This window comes from Sus scrofa, chromosome 7, assembly GCF_054392235.1.
Source record: "Sus scrofa isolate SSC_HxYL_T2T_F1_AM1 chromosome 7, Sscrofa_HxYL_maternal_Yorkshire_Landrace_v2.0, whole genome shotgun sequence".
NCBI lineage: Eukaryota > Metazoa > Chordata > Mammalia > Artiodactyla > Suidae > Sus > Sus scrofa.
This window is the reverse complement of record NC_139389.1, coordinates 73,229,168-73,243,950: the sequence shown is the minus strand read 5'-3', so window position 1 is coordinate 73,243,950 and position 14,783 is coordinate 73,229,168. Positions and strand designations below refer to the sequence as shown.

At 40.8% G+C, this 14,783-nt stretch overlaps 1 protein-coding gene and 1 long non-coding RNA gene across 4 annotated transcripts in view; both read left to right on the top strand.

The window, feature by feature from the left end:
- The window catches only part of PRORP (protein only RNase P catalytic subunit), a 143,176-nt gene that overhangs the window by 98,463 nt on the left and 29,930 nt on the right, over positions 1-14,783 (top strand). The window lies entirely within an intron of this gene.
- On the top strand, positions 967-3,636 carry LOC146401665 (uncharacterized). Its single transcript, XR_014810725.1, has 2 exons — positions 967-1,023; positions 1,457-3,636. It is a non-coding gene; the product is annotated as an uncharacterized LOC146401665 (long non-coding RNA).

The window sequence follows — 14,783 nt, the reverse complement described above, 5'->3', positions numbered from 1 at the left end:
TTCTCCTTGGAGGGCTCTAATTTGTATCTCATAGCAAAAGGAAATGAATGGCGATTTGGGCAAATTTAAAACATTTCTTAAAATTCCAGTTCAAAATTATAAATTCTTTACTTCTTCATTGTTCATAGTTAACTAACATGTAATTTAAAGACTTAAGGAGTTCCTGTTGCTCAGTGGAAATGAATCCCACTAGTATCCATGAAGATGTGGGTTTGATCTGGCCTTGCTCAGTGGGTTAAGGATCTGGTGTTCCCGTGAGCTGTGGTATAGGTCGCAGATATGGCTCGGATCCTATGTTGTTGTGGCTGTGGTATAGGCTAGCAGCTGTAGCTCTGATTCCACCGCTAGCCGGAGAACTTCCATATGCCACGGGTGTGGCCCTAAAAAAACAACAACAACCCAAAAAAAACCCCACATAGCTCTAGCTTTACAATATAATTTTTTTTTTTTTTTTTTTTTAGGACCGCACCTGCAGCACATGGAAGGTCCCAGGCCAGGGGTCAGATGAGAGCTACAGCTGCTGGCCTACACCACAGCCATAGCAATGCCAGATCCGAGCCGTGTCTGCAACCTACACCACAGCTCACGGCAATGCCGGATCCTTAACCCACTTACTGAGGCCAGGGATTGAACCCGCAGCAACTTCATGGTTCCTAGTCAGATTCGTTTTCCCTGTGCCGTCGTGGGAACTCCCATACAATATAAATTTTTAGAAGATAAATAATCAGCCCATTGAGTATTATTGCCTTTCCTTACATGTGGTAAAGAGAAGCTATACCATGTAACTTTGATAAATGCATATATTTAAAAGGGTATGAAGATGTTTAACCTATGTAGTATGCCAGGCTTTTATTTGTTGTTTTTCCCCTTAAAATTACCATAATTCCTCAAACTTACGTTTACCGAAGAAGAAATATTGTGGGGAGGGATAAATTAGGAGTTTAGGATTAACATATATACACTGATATATATAGAAAAGATAACTAACAAGGACTTACTGTATAGCACAGTAAACTATACTCAGTATTCTCTCTCTCTCTCTCTCTTTTTTTTGTCTTTTTGCTATTTCTTTGAGCCGCTCCCGCAGCATATGGAGGTTCCCAGGCTAGGAGTCTAATTGGAGCTGTAGCTGCCGGCCTATGCCAGAGCCACAGCACCGTGGGATCTGAGCTGTGTCTGTGACCTACATCACAGCTCACAGCAACGCCGGATCCTTAACCCACTGAGTGAGGCCAGGGATCGAACCTTCAACCTTGTGGTTCCTAGTTGTTAACCACTGAGCCACGATGGGAACTCCTACTCAGTATTCTCTAATTGAGAGTTCCTGTCATTTCTCAGCTGATTAAGGACCCGACATTGTCTCCCTGAGAATGTGAGTTCCATCCCTGGCCTCTCTAAGTGGGTTAAGGATCTGGCATTGCTGTGAGGTGCGGCATAGGTCACAGGTGCAGCTCAGATCCCTTGTTGCTATGGCTCTGGTGTAGGCTGACAACTGCAGTCCCAATTTAACCCCTGGCCTGGGAACTTCCATATGCCACAGGTACAGCCATATGTACCATAAAAACCATAAAAAGAAAAAAAAATTCTCTAATAACCTATATGGGAAAAAAATCTGAGAAAGAATGGATTTATGTATATTATAACTGATTCACTTTGCTGTACCCCTGAAACTAACACAGCTTTAAGTCAACTATACTCCAATAAACTTTTTTTTAAAAATACTATGATTCCTACATATGCTGTAGATGGTAGTACTTAAGTGGAAAATATAAGTTCATACAAGAGATTTGAGAATGATTATCAGATGGAGCCTTAAATGAGTAAGGTTCAATTGAAATGTTCTCGCTTTGTTACTTTTTCTCACTCACTGGATTTTTTTTTTAAAACAATCATAAACTTTCTTTTTCACTCATGATGTTTCCGTTCAGTTTTCTTCCACCATCACCTGACCTCCCTCCCCACCCCACTTTGGTTTCAGAAATCACGTTATACAACCATTTTCTCTTTAGATGGCGGCGATTAGAAACTAGTTGATTATGCAAATGATAGGATCTTGTAAGTTCTGTATGAGTATTTTCTTACACAGGTTTGATTGCCAGATGGCATTGCTATAAATTTTAACAGGGACAAGGGGAAAACACTGTTACATATGTTTCAAATACACCTTGATTACAGATCTACAGTTCCAGGGACAATCAAGCCTATCCCTTTTTTCTTCTTCTTCTTTTGCTACCCCGAGACATATAGAATTCCTAGGCCAGGGGTCAGCTCCGAGCTGCAATTGAACCTTAACCCACTATGGCTGGCCAGGAATCCAGCCTGCCTCCCAGCGCCCCAGAGATGCCAAGGATCCCATTGGGCCACAGCAGGAATTCCAGTCCAGTCTATCTTTGCATGAAGGGAAGAAGCTCATTTAGGAATATTAAAAACTCTCCTATTCTCCCTAAACAGTGGGAATTTTGCCATGGGTTTCTTTGAGTAAATGTTTATGAATGCTAACACTGTGCTGGGTAGGCACCTTGCATTATACACAGGAAAGGACATGATACCAGACACCCTTTCCAAATATTATAAAGTATAGTAGTTTCTGTAACAGAGGCATGTAGAAGATACAGTTAAGACATAGAACAGGAATAGATGGCTACAGCAGATATTATCAGTCATAAAATGCTTTCCCTTTAAGTCTGCTGGCCTCAGACTCTTTCACTACACAGCACTTGAGGAAGCTGCTCTTGTTCTATCAAAAAAAAAAGAAAAAGACGTGTAAAAAGAAGCCTATTTCCTGTCCAGGACATAGTGGAGGTACCCAAGGGTCTACCTAGGGGTGGTATTCGTTAGGCCGCGAGTTGCAGAAGGAGGGAGAAAGAAAACGCACATACACGCACACACACACTCGCTCATCACTCCCTCAAAGGCCACCCAAGAAATAGCTAATATTGGTTGCCTCTGAGGAGAGGAGCTAGGTGGCTGAGGCATAAGGTGGGAGAGAGATTTTTCAATGAGTAACCTTTGGTTTCTTTTGGAGTTTAAACCATGTGAATTTATTACCCAAACAAAAATAAAGTTAAAGCTTTGCTTCCTAGTCCATCCACTACATTACCACCTTGAGGAGGATGTATACCAGTTGTCTTTTATTTGGTGGGTTGTGTATTTAGCTTACTAAATTCCTGAACATATATTGGACAGGAGAAAAGTTCTGCTAGGGATTACTTAAGTATCTGTAATATTTTTTGTTTTGGTTACAGGGAACTTCCCATTCTTTATTTTTCATTGCTCTCAACTGGTAGATCCTGATAAACATCAAGTGGTTGTAAGTGGGAGTGGTTTCTCCCAGAGAGGCCAACTATAGATTTTTTTTTTTAATGCAGCAAAGGGCTGTGTGTTTTTGTTTGGTTGTGTTGTTTTAATGGAAATTACAGATGGTGTGTGCCAAAAATCCCTGACAGAAAACAGATTACGAACAGAAAAATGTGGTTAAGTCCCTTTGCATTGCTCAGAATTTAGAGCAGCTTAGCAGATTTCCTTGGCAAGATGAATTGTTTGTGATCTGCCATTGGAGGAGTCATAATAGGACATAGAGAGGCATCAGCTCTCTTGAAATGTATTTTTGTAGCTGGAACTTTAAAAAAAATAAAACACCGGGAATGTAAAAGAAATTCCATTGAATCAGCCATAACCCATGTCCTTAGAAATTCTGTGTATGTTGAGTTTTGTAAAGAAACAGAACTTTAGATCTAGTTGAAACCTGACAAATAAAACAGAATGAAAATCAAGTATATACAAGGAATAGTACAGATTAGCTATTTTATATAAATGCATATGTGCTAAAGCTTAGATGATTGGTGGACATTAATTGACTGGTTAATATTTATGAATTCTGCTTCTGTTAGTTGGACAATAAAACATTATGGTAGCATATAACAATTTACAGATTATTTCTGCAGTATTGATCTCACTTGACCATGTATTCAAGAATTTATTTGGGGTGGATTCATATTATAGTGAAAATCATATCTTTTCTTCTGGCTTCCAGCTCCCTGAATGGTTATGGCCATGTAGATGCTTTTGATTGAAAAAGCAATTGAGTGAATTTTTGTTGATGTACTTAGCCTGTTAACTAAGCAGAAAAATCTCCCACATAGGCTAACGTGGTCTTTCCACCCCTCTTTATTATGTAATTTGAGCTCAGCCCTTAATAAGTCCATGCCAGTGCATAGTAACATGTGGCAAGACAGTTCAAACTGGTTCTGTGGGAGTTCCCGTCGTGGCGCAGCAGAAACAAATCCGACTAGTAATCATGAGGTTGCGGGTTCAATCCCTGGTCTCGCTAGTGGATTAAGGATCTGGCGTTGCTGTGAGCTGTGGTGTAGGTTGCAGACGAGGCTCGGATCTGGCGTTGCTGTGGCTCTGGCGTAGGCCGGCAGCCGAAGCTCCAGTTAGACCCCCAGCCTGGGAACTTGGATGTGCCTCGGGTGCGGCCTTAAAAAGACAAAAAAAAAAAAAACCAACAAAACCTGGTTCTGTCATCCCTTCCTCCTCATCCTCCTTCATAACAGGTAGGAATTCCATTCCAAAGTCCTGGATTTTTTGGCTCCATTCAGTGGGTTCCAATCATATGGAGTCCCGCTTGAACATGTATTTCATCTCTTTGCTCTCCAACTTCAGTTTCCCTCTTTTCTTCCATTCATTAGTTCATTCACCCATTCAGCAGATACTAATTGATGATCTTAAGCACCAGGCCCTGTTCCTTGTGCCAGGGATACAGCAGTGAACAAAATAGAGAAAAGTCCCTGCTTTCGTGGAGTTCCCTTGTTTTTAATACATACCTCCCATCAGGCTGCTGCGATGGGTAACTCCATGGGCACCTGTGTGTGAACACTGCCCCTAGAGTTTTGCGGTGCACAGCCAGCTCGGCTCCATACGGTGGTCCCGTCTACCGGCTTAGTTGGGATGATTGTCAGATTTCATTTCCTGTAGTAAACTCAGTGCCCATATTCTAGTAATTTCCAGAGTGCAACCCTTTCCTGAAGGAAAGCATGCATTCCTCATCTGTGGGGTGGAAGAGGATTTTGTGAGGAAACCCACCTTTGTGTTTCCTCAGACTACCCATGTGAAGCCACTCTAAAATTCACTTATCACTTCTTTCTTTACCTTCAGTAGTAATTGAAGGATTGCTTTCTTTGCCTTCGAGGAGTTCTTTAATTTTTTTTATCTTCATATAGCAAAATATGCTTTTTTTTTCTGCTTTCTTTTCTCATAATAATTACAGCTTTTTTTTTTTTTTTTTTTTTTTTAGCTCAGAAGTGGTTCTTCCACCTTGATTTGTGGCCACTAAATGTGCAGTTGATAGGGCATCTGTGCCCTGTATTTTGAGTTGTATTTCCTGTATGGATCAGGAAGAGAGATTTGGGGAAAGAACGGCATTGGATTCCATTATTCCATTATCTCACCTTGTAACTTTTCAGTTTTAAATTCTTTAAAGGTCAGGTTTTCCTTGTGGTGAAAACATGGAGCTAAAAATACCTAGTAATAATACCCCTCCAAATCTGGAAAATAACTTTGAACTTATCTAAGAAAGCTGTCATGTCAGGACTCATTATTAGAATGAAATGTGTGTTTGAAGAGAGTAATTCTTTGGGTATGTAGGGTTGGAAAAATTGATAAGTGTGTTTACTTGCACATCATTATAGTTAAAATCAGATGGAAAGAGATTTTAGAGATTGTGCAATTAGGGAATGTTTTCTCTCCAAAAATTCCCTAGCTGTGTGCTTCACATTCATTAACAATTAGGCACAAGGATGCTTGGATTGAAATCTGCTTTGGAAACTCGTTTTCCCAACTATTTTGTTTCCTAGATCTTTACTGAAATGAGCAACATCAGGCATGAACTCCACCAACTTTTAAGGTGGCTTTGTTTGTCCTTTGATCTTTTCCATGTCCAGCCTCCTAAAACCTCATCTCTTGCAAATCTCATCCTTTATAGGCCAAGGAAGGACCTCTATTTCAAATAATTTTTGCTAATCATGTAAGATATGAGGGCTTCTGTTGCCCTAGCGTCACTTCCCTGCTGGTACTTGACTTGCTTCATCCTTTTTTAGACTTCAAACATGGTTAATGCTCTCAAATCCTTTCCTCTTTCAATTCTTGTTCCCATTTTTAATATTTCACAACCAAATACCTTAACTCTGGGCAACGTAACAGACATCTTCACTGTTTAAGTTGAAACGACACTCTTCAATGTTACCAGTGACTTCTTTGGGGAAATGGGAGCTTGTATTTGTTGAGCCCCTTCTGTGGCTCGAGCAGAAGGTGCCTGTGAAAGGCACTTTGATATGCAGCATTGCATTTAATTCTCACAACTATTCCATAGGTTCCCTTCTTAAGGAGTAGAAAACTAAGACTCAGAAAGTATCGAGTAACTTGTCTCATAGCTAATAAGTGGCAAAGTCACAGGGTTAAATATATCTCATTCCAAAATCCATGTTCTTTCTTCTGTAACAGATCTGTTTATCCTTCCTCCCTCCCTCCCTCCCTCTCCCTCTCACTCTTTCTTTTTGCTTTTTAGGGCTGCCCCTGCAGCATATGGAAGTTCCCAGGCTAGGGGTCTAATCGGAGTTGTAGCTGCCGGCCACAGCAGCGCCAGATCTGAGCCGAGTCTGTGACCTACGCCACAGCTCACTGCAATGCCGGATCCTTAACACACTGAGCGAGGCCAGGGATTGAACCCACATCCTCATGGATACTAGTTGGGTTCATTTCCACTGAGCCACAGTGGGAACTCCCCCTTTCTTGAAATACCACTCTGGGCTACTTATGACGTGCTTTTCTGATTCCCTGGTCTCTTGGATTGCCACTGCTTCAGTCATTCACTCATAAACAGTAACTTGCGCCAGTCTCTCTCTTCCTCATCTAAACTTGTCAAAAGACCAGTATACAGTTTCTTTGTATGGATCCCTGCGGGATGGCTTAGCTGCCGTCTCCATTATAACAGCTCTTGCTGAGGCCATCAGTAATTTCCTAATTGCCAGTTCCAGTGGCCAAATTTTAGTCTTTGTGTTTGCTTGGGCTGCTATAACAAAGAGACCATAAATTGGGTGACTGATAGACAACAAACATTTAATTCTCACAATTCTGGAGGCTGAGGAACTCCAAGATCATGTCACTGCAGATTTGGTGTCTGTTGAGGCCCCGATTCCTTGTTCATAGATAGCCATCTACTGTCTTGTGTGGCACAAGGAGTGGAAAAGTGCTCTTGACCCTCTTTTTTAAGGGCACTAGGCCTGCCCATGAGGGATCCACCCCCGTGATCTGAACACCTCCCCCAAAGCCCCACCTCCAAGTATCATCACAACGGGGCATTGGGTTTCCATGCCTGAATTTAGGGGGAGATATAAACATCCACACACTTTCTCAGTATTTAATACTTATTCTCTTCCTCTTGAAACTATGTCTATGAATTATGTGAGTCCACACTCATATCCTTCTCATTATACTGTGTGACCACTCCTTGTTATTTCTGGCTTATATTTTAGTTCCTCTCTCCTCTTAAATGTTGGTATTACCTGGGGCTCTGTCTCAGGCCCCACCTTGGTGGATCTCATCTACTCTCTACGCTGTCAGATTCCAGATCTGCCTCTCTACCCTAGACAAGTGCTTAAAACTAACTGTGTCCAAAACCGAACTTGCCTTCTTTCTTCCAGACCTCTCCACCGAAGGTGGTAGGTACCACAGGTCTTCCAGCCATCAGCCTGGCGACCTGGGAGTGATCTCTGATTCCTCTCTCATCCAGTCATTTACCAAGTCTTGCCAATTTTTCCTACTAATGATTTCTCAGATCAACTCTCTTTTCTCCGTCTATTCCATAGCCCTCTCATCAGCTTTTTATTAGCTCTACTAAATACCTATCATACTTTCCTGACTAGTTGCTCATCTCCAGTTTGTTTCTTTCAAAGCTAACCTTATTCCACAGGCCAAAATGACCGTCTGACTCTCCAGTTTAAATGGATTTACAGTTGACTGTAGATTTACATTTTATGCTTTGACCAGGGAGATAGCTGAAAGACTTATTTTGGTAACTGGTGTGAGCTTTTTGTTAAATAGTTCCCCTTTCCGATTTACCCTTTTTATCTTCTTGAACTTTAAAATTAGACATAACATCTGCCTGTTAAGTGGAACAAACAAAACTCCAAGCATATAATGCATATAACCATTTTTTTTAACATGTCTTATTTTTCTGTCTGATTTGGATGAAAGGACAAAAACTAAAATGTATACACATTATTGAAGTTAGATGCTAAAATAAATAAATAAAGTTAGATGCTGTGCTTAAGCAACCCTACAAAATAAGCAGTTAAGTTACTATTTTATAAATGAGAGAACTAAAGTGCAATTAAGTCGCTTCCCAGAGGTCATAAATACAAGTAGCAGATCCAGAATTCAAATAGTAGTCCAGTTCCGGAGTCTGCAGTCTTCCTGCTCTGTCACACTCCCGTGCCATGTAGAATGCGCTTGTAATTTCCAAACCCACATGTCTAACCCTCTCCCCTCCCCAGGTAGTTCTTTGGATATGTTCACACTTGCAGGTGAAGACAGTCTCCCGATCCCAGAAATCAGGATGAGTAGGAAAAAGATGCAAAGAAAGCAGTGTTAGAGGAAGACATACCTGTAGGAGGAACCTGGTTAGGAGACCTAATGGCATCTTGAACTAAAGTAATGACAGTGGAACTAAGAAAGAAGAAGTGAATATGGTTAAATCAAAGAATTGAAGTAAAAGATCTTTGAAAATATGTCAACTTTGTTTTCATGAAAACGTCTTAATTCTCCTAAAAGCTTAAACTTTTAGATCATATCAAAGCTATGTATAAATGTACTATATTTTTGCACTGCCATGGCCTAACAATAACAGTGTGTCATCTTTTACAGCTCACGGAGCCCTTTCATGGATATCATCTGATTTTATCCTTACATAGCTCTAGGGAATAAGTAGTTGCATTTTTATCATCTCACATATGAGGAAACTGGCTTAGAAGCTATAAGTGATTTACAGGAAGGTAACAGCTCTCTGGTACTACACTGAATCCACATCTTGTGCTTTTTTTTTTTTTTTTTTTTTTCTTTTCTTGTTTCTTTTTCTTTTCAGGGCCGCATCTGCGGCATATGGAGGTTCCCAGGCTAAGGGTCCAATTGGAACTATAGCTGCTGGCCTACACCACAGCCACAGCAACGCAGGATCCTTAACTCAGGAACATTTTCAGAGAAGCAGAACATCTCTGAAAAAAGCACAGGATGTGGGAGTTCCTGTCATGGCTCAGTGGTTAATGAAACCAACTAGTGTCCCATAAGAACTGGGGTTTGATCCCTGGCCTTGCTCAGTGGGTTATGGATCCCACGTTGCTGTGAGATGTGGTATAGGTTGCAGATGCAGCTCTGGCTGTGATGTAGGCCGGAAGCTATAGTTCCTATTTGACCCCTAGCCTGAGAACCTCCATATGCCAAGGGAGTGGCCCTAAAAAGACAAAAGGACAAAAAAAAAAAAAAAGATATTTCTGTTGTCTAAGCCACCCAGTCTACGATATTTTTCATAGCAGCCTGAGCTCAGACAGTTCATAAAATTATTTTCTTGTGGTAATTAAGTGCAACATATTCAAGAATTAGATGCCTGGTCTACATCTTACAATTGAGGTTCTTGTTCCTTTTGACAGATGACAGATACATGACACATTGCTTCTTCTGCATTTCATACATTCCCTATCAGCTGTATGTAAATGAAGCCATACCAGTATCATACCAACTCCAGGGCATGTCAGGTTGAAACAAATTCCCTACTCATGTGAATTGTCCTGCCTTGTCTAACTAAGGAAAACCAAGGGTCTTCTGCTCTGTCCTCTATAAAAAAAAAAAAAGAAAGAAAGAAACAGTGTACTTGACAGGAATGTTATACCAACTGACATAGAATTGGGGCTCATAAATCATTTCCCTGCCACTGAAGTTACTACTCAAACTATTTCCTTGCATTCTGCGCGCGCGCGCGCGCGCGCACACACACACACACATGTTCCAATTTTAGCATCCTTTAAAAATATTGTGGCTACTGCTTCCTAGGTAGTGGTCAACTTTTAAACCTTTCTTTATTTTAAAACTTACCCAGTTGGGTTTTACCTGTTTCTATTTTGGAAAATCATTCCCTTGAAACAGGTTATTTTATTTTTTTGCTTGTTTCTTCCAACTTGTTCATGGATACCCTTGTTATGTGTCTGTGTGCGTGTGTGGGTGGGTGTGTGCATGTGTGTACATCTGTGTATGCATGTGTGTGTGATCATAGCCATTTCTAAGGCACCCAATTGTGTTTTGAGAGAGCAAATAATCTAAGGGACCACTATAATATCACCTACCTTTTAGAAGTATCATTTTCCCTGTGTTGTAGTATATATACAAGTGTTAGAAGAGAAACCAAAATTAAGTTCAAGTAAACATCCTCGTCTATAGAATCAGACTAGATCTCCTTTCTGAATCTTTAGCCTATCAGAAGGTCTTGTTAGATTATTCTTAGAAATTAATATGTTCACCTATGGTATGGACATAATTTTGATGAAATCTAAACACTCCCATTTTTAAGCTAGGTGTGTATTTATAAAATTGGGTAAAGTGCCTTGGAAACTGTACTTTTTACATAGATTTTTAAAATTAGAAACATTTTGGAGTTCCCATTGTGGCTCATCGGGTCAAGTACCCAGCATAGTGTCTTTGAGGATGTGGGTTCCATCCCTGTCCTCCCTCAGTGGGTTAAGGATCCGGCATTGCTGCATGCTGCAGCATAGGTTGCAGATGTGGCTCAGATCCCCCGTTGCTGTGGCTATGGTGTAGGCCAGCAGCTGCAGCGCCAATGTGACCCCTAGCCTGGGAATTTCCATATGCCACCAGTACGATCCTAAAAAGAAAAAAGTAAATAAATAAATAAATTAGGAACATTTCAAAAAATCTCCTGTTATCTTTAAAAACGTTGAAAATTATGGCTGAGCTATTAATGCAAGAAATTAACTTGAAAGTGGAATGTATGGCCTGACATACTTGGGGGTTTAATTAATTCATTTATTTTTGACACATGTCAGTGTGAAGGTATTTCATTTTGAATGAAACTAAAGAAAGACTTTGATCTCTCTTGCCTCATCCTGCTTTTTTATTATGTCTCCACTCAGAGGAATCTTTAGGAAAGGCTCAGCATCAAAGAGATCTGGATCAAAATTCTGGCTCTATCATGTACTGGCTAGGTCACCTTGGGCATCTAACTATGCTCAGGCATTCCAAAGTTCACCCTCTAAAACCAAACTTTTTGTCTCCTCCTCCTTCCTCCGTCAGACCTGTTTTTCTTTCTGTATCCTCTGGTCTCTTGGTACTACTCTCCATGTAGTTACTCAAGCCAGCAATTACACGTATTTCTACCTCCTTATTCTCCACATTCACCAAGGCAACAAATCCTGCCGGTATTGCCTACTAAATCAATTCCTCCAGTCTAATATGGTAGCCACCAACCAGTGGGGCTATTGAGCACTGGAAATGGGTCTCACCCAGTTGGGATATGCTGTAAGTGTGAAATATGGTGTTCCTACCATGGTGCAGTGGGCTCAGGTTGCTGGGAGGTGCAGGTTCGATCTCCACCCAGCACAGTTGGTTAAGGAATCCAGGCATTGCCACAGCTATGGTGTAAGTTGTAGCTGCAGATTGGATTTAATCCCTGGCCCAGGAACTTCCATATGCTGCAGGTGTGGCCATAAAATTTTTTTTTTAAAGTGTGAAATACATGCTGAATTTCAAAAAATTAATATAAAAATGAGATTAAATGATTCTATTAATAATTTTTATTTCATGGTGATATTTTGATACAGTGAGTCAAGTAAAATATTCTTAATATTTCTTTCGTGTGTTTCTTTTTATTTTTTAATGTGGCTACTAAACTTTTTTTTTTTTGGTCTTTTTAGGGCTGCACCTGCAGCATATGGAGGTTCCCAGGCTAGGGATCGAATAGAAGCCATAGCCACAGCCATGTCAGATCCAAGCCACACCTGCAACCTACACCATAGCTCATGGCAACACCAGATCCTTAACCCACTGAGCAAGGCCAGGGATCAAACCTGTGTCCTCATGGATACTGAGCCACAATGGGAACTCCTGTGGCTACTAAACTTATAGTTAGGTTTGCTCTATTCTGTCCTGTCCTTTCTTTCTGAATCTTCATTTCTCGCTGCTACCAAAGTCTAATAATTGACCTCCCTACATTCTGAACTTCAGTGAGAATGCTCTTTCTGCAGTGGACATCTGAAAGCATCACTCTCCTGCTACTACAGCCCTGCTGAGGCTTCTTATCAAATAAACCCAAGGCCCAGTGTGCAGTGTAGTCTTGATCATTTGACCCCTAAGTAGCTCTTTGACCTCTCACCTTCTCAGCTCCCCCTTCTTCCCACCTTGCAGTGCACATTCACTCTACTGATGTAAAAATTCCTGTTCTACCTTCAACATACCATGCTGCTTCATTCATCTGTGCCTTTGCCTTTGCTGATTCTTTAATCTAGGGTGCTCTCCATCCTCCCCATCTGAACTAGGGGGTTCCATTTTAGCTATCTATTTTTTTTTTAGGGCCACACCCATGGCATATGGAATTTCCCAGGCTAGAGGTTGAATCTGAGCTACAGCTGCAGGCCTACGCCACAACTATAGCAATGCCAGATTGGAGCAGTGTTTGCAGCCTATGCCACAGGTCATACCAATGGCGGATCCTCAACCCACTGAGCGGGGCCAGGGATCGAATGGATGCTAGTCAGGTTCTTAACCTACTGAGCCACAACAGGAACTCCCATTTTAGCTTTCAGAACTAGGTCCCTCTTTTCTCTCTCCCTTATAGAGGCTCTACCACCATCTGTATTTCTTCCCACTGGGCTCTACACTCCTTAAGTGCTCACTCCCATGCCCATCTGTGCTTAGGATAATACATAATCATATGTGTTACTGTGATTTGTTTATATCTGTCTCCCTACTCTGAAATGAACTCTTTGAAGAAAAGAAGTGAATCTTATTGATATGAAGATCTAAATATCCCAGCACCTCAAGTGGTGCCTGTTACAGATTGGACACATACACAAAATATTTGTCGAGTTGAATAAATTCAGGCAGAACCTGCTGTGTGTGGATCTTACTTTCAGATTGATCTTTAGGCTTCATTGTTCAATGGGTTACTGACGTGGAAGATCTCTAGGAATCCTTTTTTGTCTTTGGTTTGGGGGATTACTATGTGTACTGCTGTTGCTGTTTTACCCCCACTTTTATTGAGATATGATTTACATATAACATTGCGTAAGTTTGAGGTATACAGCGTGATGATTTGACATATATGTATATTGTGAAATGATCACCACACCAAGTTTAGCTAACACTTCCATCGCCTCTCATCACCCTACAATTTTTTTTTGTAACAAGAACTTTTAAGATCTACTCTCCTAACAACTTTCAAATATACAAGATAGTATTATTAATTATAGTAACCATGATGTATCTTACACCCATGCAAGTTTATACACTTTTGGCCACCCTTGCTCATTTCCTCTCGTTGCTGTTTTTTAACCTTTAGATATTTTCTTCCTTCGCAAAGGTAGTACACATATATATTGGGGGTAAAAGTCAAATAATATCAAATGATAGAAATTAAAAACTTTCTTAGTTTGACTCTCCAGAGAAGAACACTGATAACAGCTTAGTGGGTCTCTTTCAAGAATATTTTCACGTATATGTACATAATTATTTGGCACAAAAATGCCATCATTAAACATAAGGTCCTAAAACTTGTATTTTCCTTTATATATATATATATATATATATATATATATATATATATGAAAATACAAATTTTATATTTTATATGTTTTATGTAATTTTATATATTTGTATATATATATATTTCTCAGTGCAAAGCTTTGGAAGTGTAGTGTGAGAGTCAGCTGAGGGGCCTTGCTCTGTATTGTGACTTGGTTCCCGGGCTGGGTAGAGTGGCTCAGCTGACTTACTTGACAATCCCGTGGTCACTTACACAGCTCGCAGAGGAGAAAGGACTCTGATTCAAAAGCCTGGAAGGTATGACCCTGCTGCAAGTACAAAGCGCCATTGGAGTCTTACTCGATTTATCCTAAAAAATTATTGCAAAATTTGCATTTGAAGATTATCATAGCATCTCTGTGTCTGTTTCAAATTAAATCCGAGGAGATTCTTCCCCAAAATAAAATCCGAAATAGAGGGTCACTTTAGGAGGTTGTGCCTGGTTTATCCTATGGCTTCAAGAACCCATGACATATTGCCAGGTGCTGCTTCTGTGTAGCCCAGGGTGAGAAATCTAGTGTTAAGCTTTCAATCAAAAGTAACTAGCTATTCCCCCAACTCCCTTAGGAAAGATGGGGCAGTAGATGCCGCTGGAAAAATTGTAGGCACATTTGGCCGTGGAATAGGGGCAGGATTAAAAATGGAACGTTTTGAAAAGAAAGGAGTGGAGTTTCTGTTGTGGCTCAGCGGGTTAAGAGCCAGACATAGTGTCTGTGAGGATGTGGGTTTGATCCCTGGCCTCCGTCAGTGGGGTAAGGACCCGACATTGCCACAAGCTGTGGTGTAGATCGCAGATGTGGCCTGAATCTGGTGTTGCTTTGACTGTGGCATAGGCCTCCTTTCGGCTCCGCTTCTACCCCTAGCGTGGGAACTTCCATATGCTACAGGTGCAGCGATAAAGAGAAGGGAAGGAAGGGAAAGAG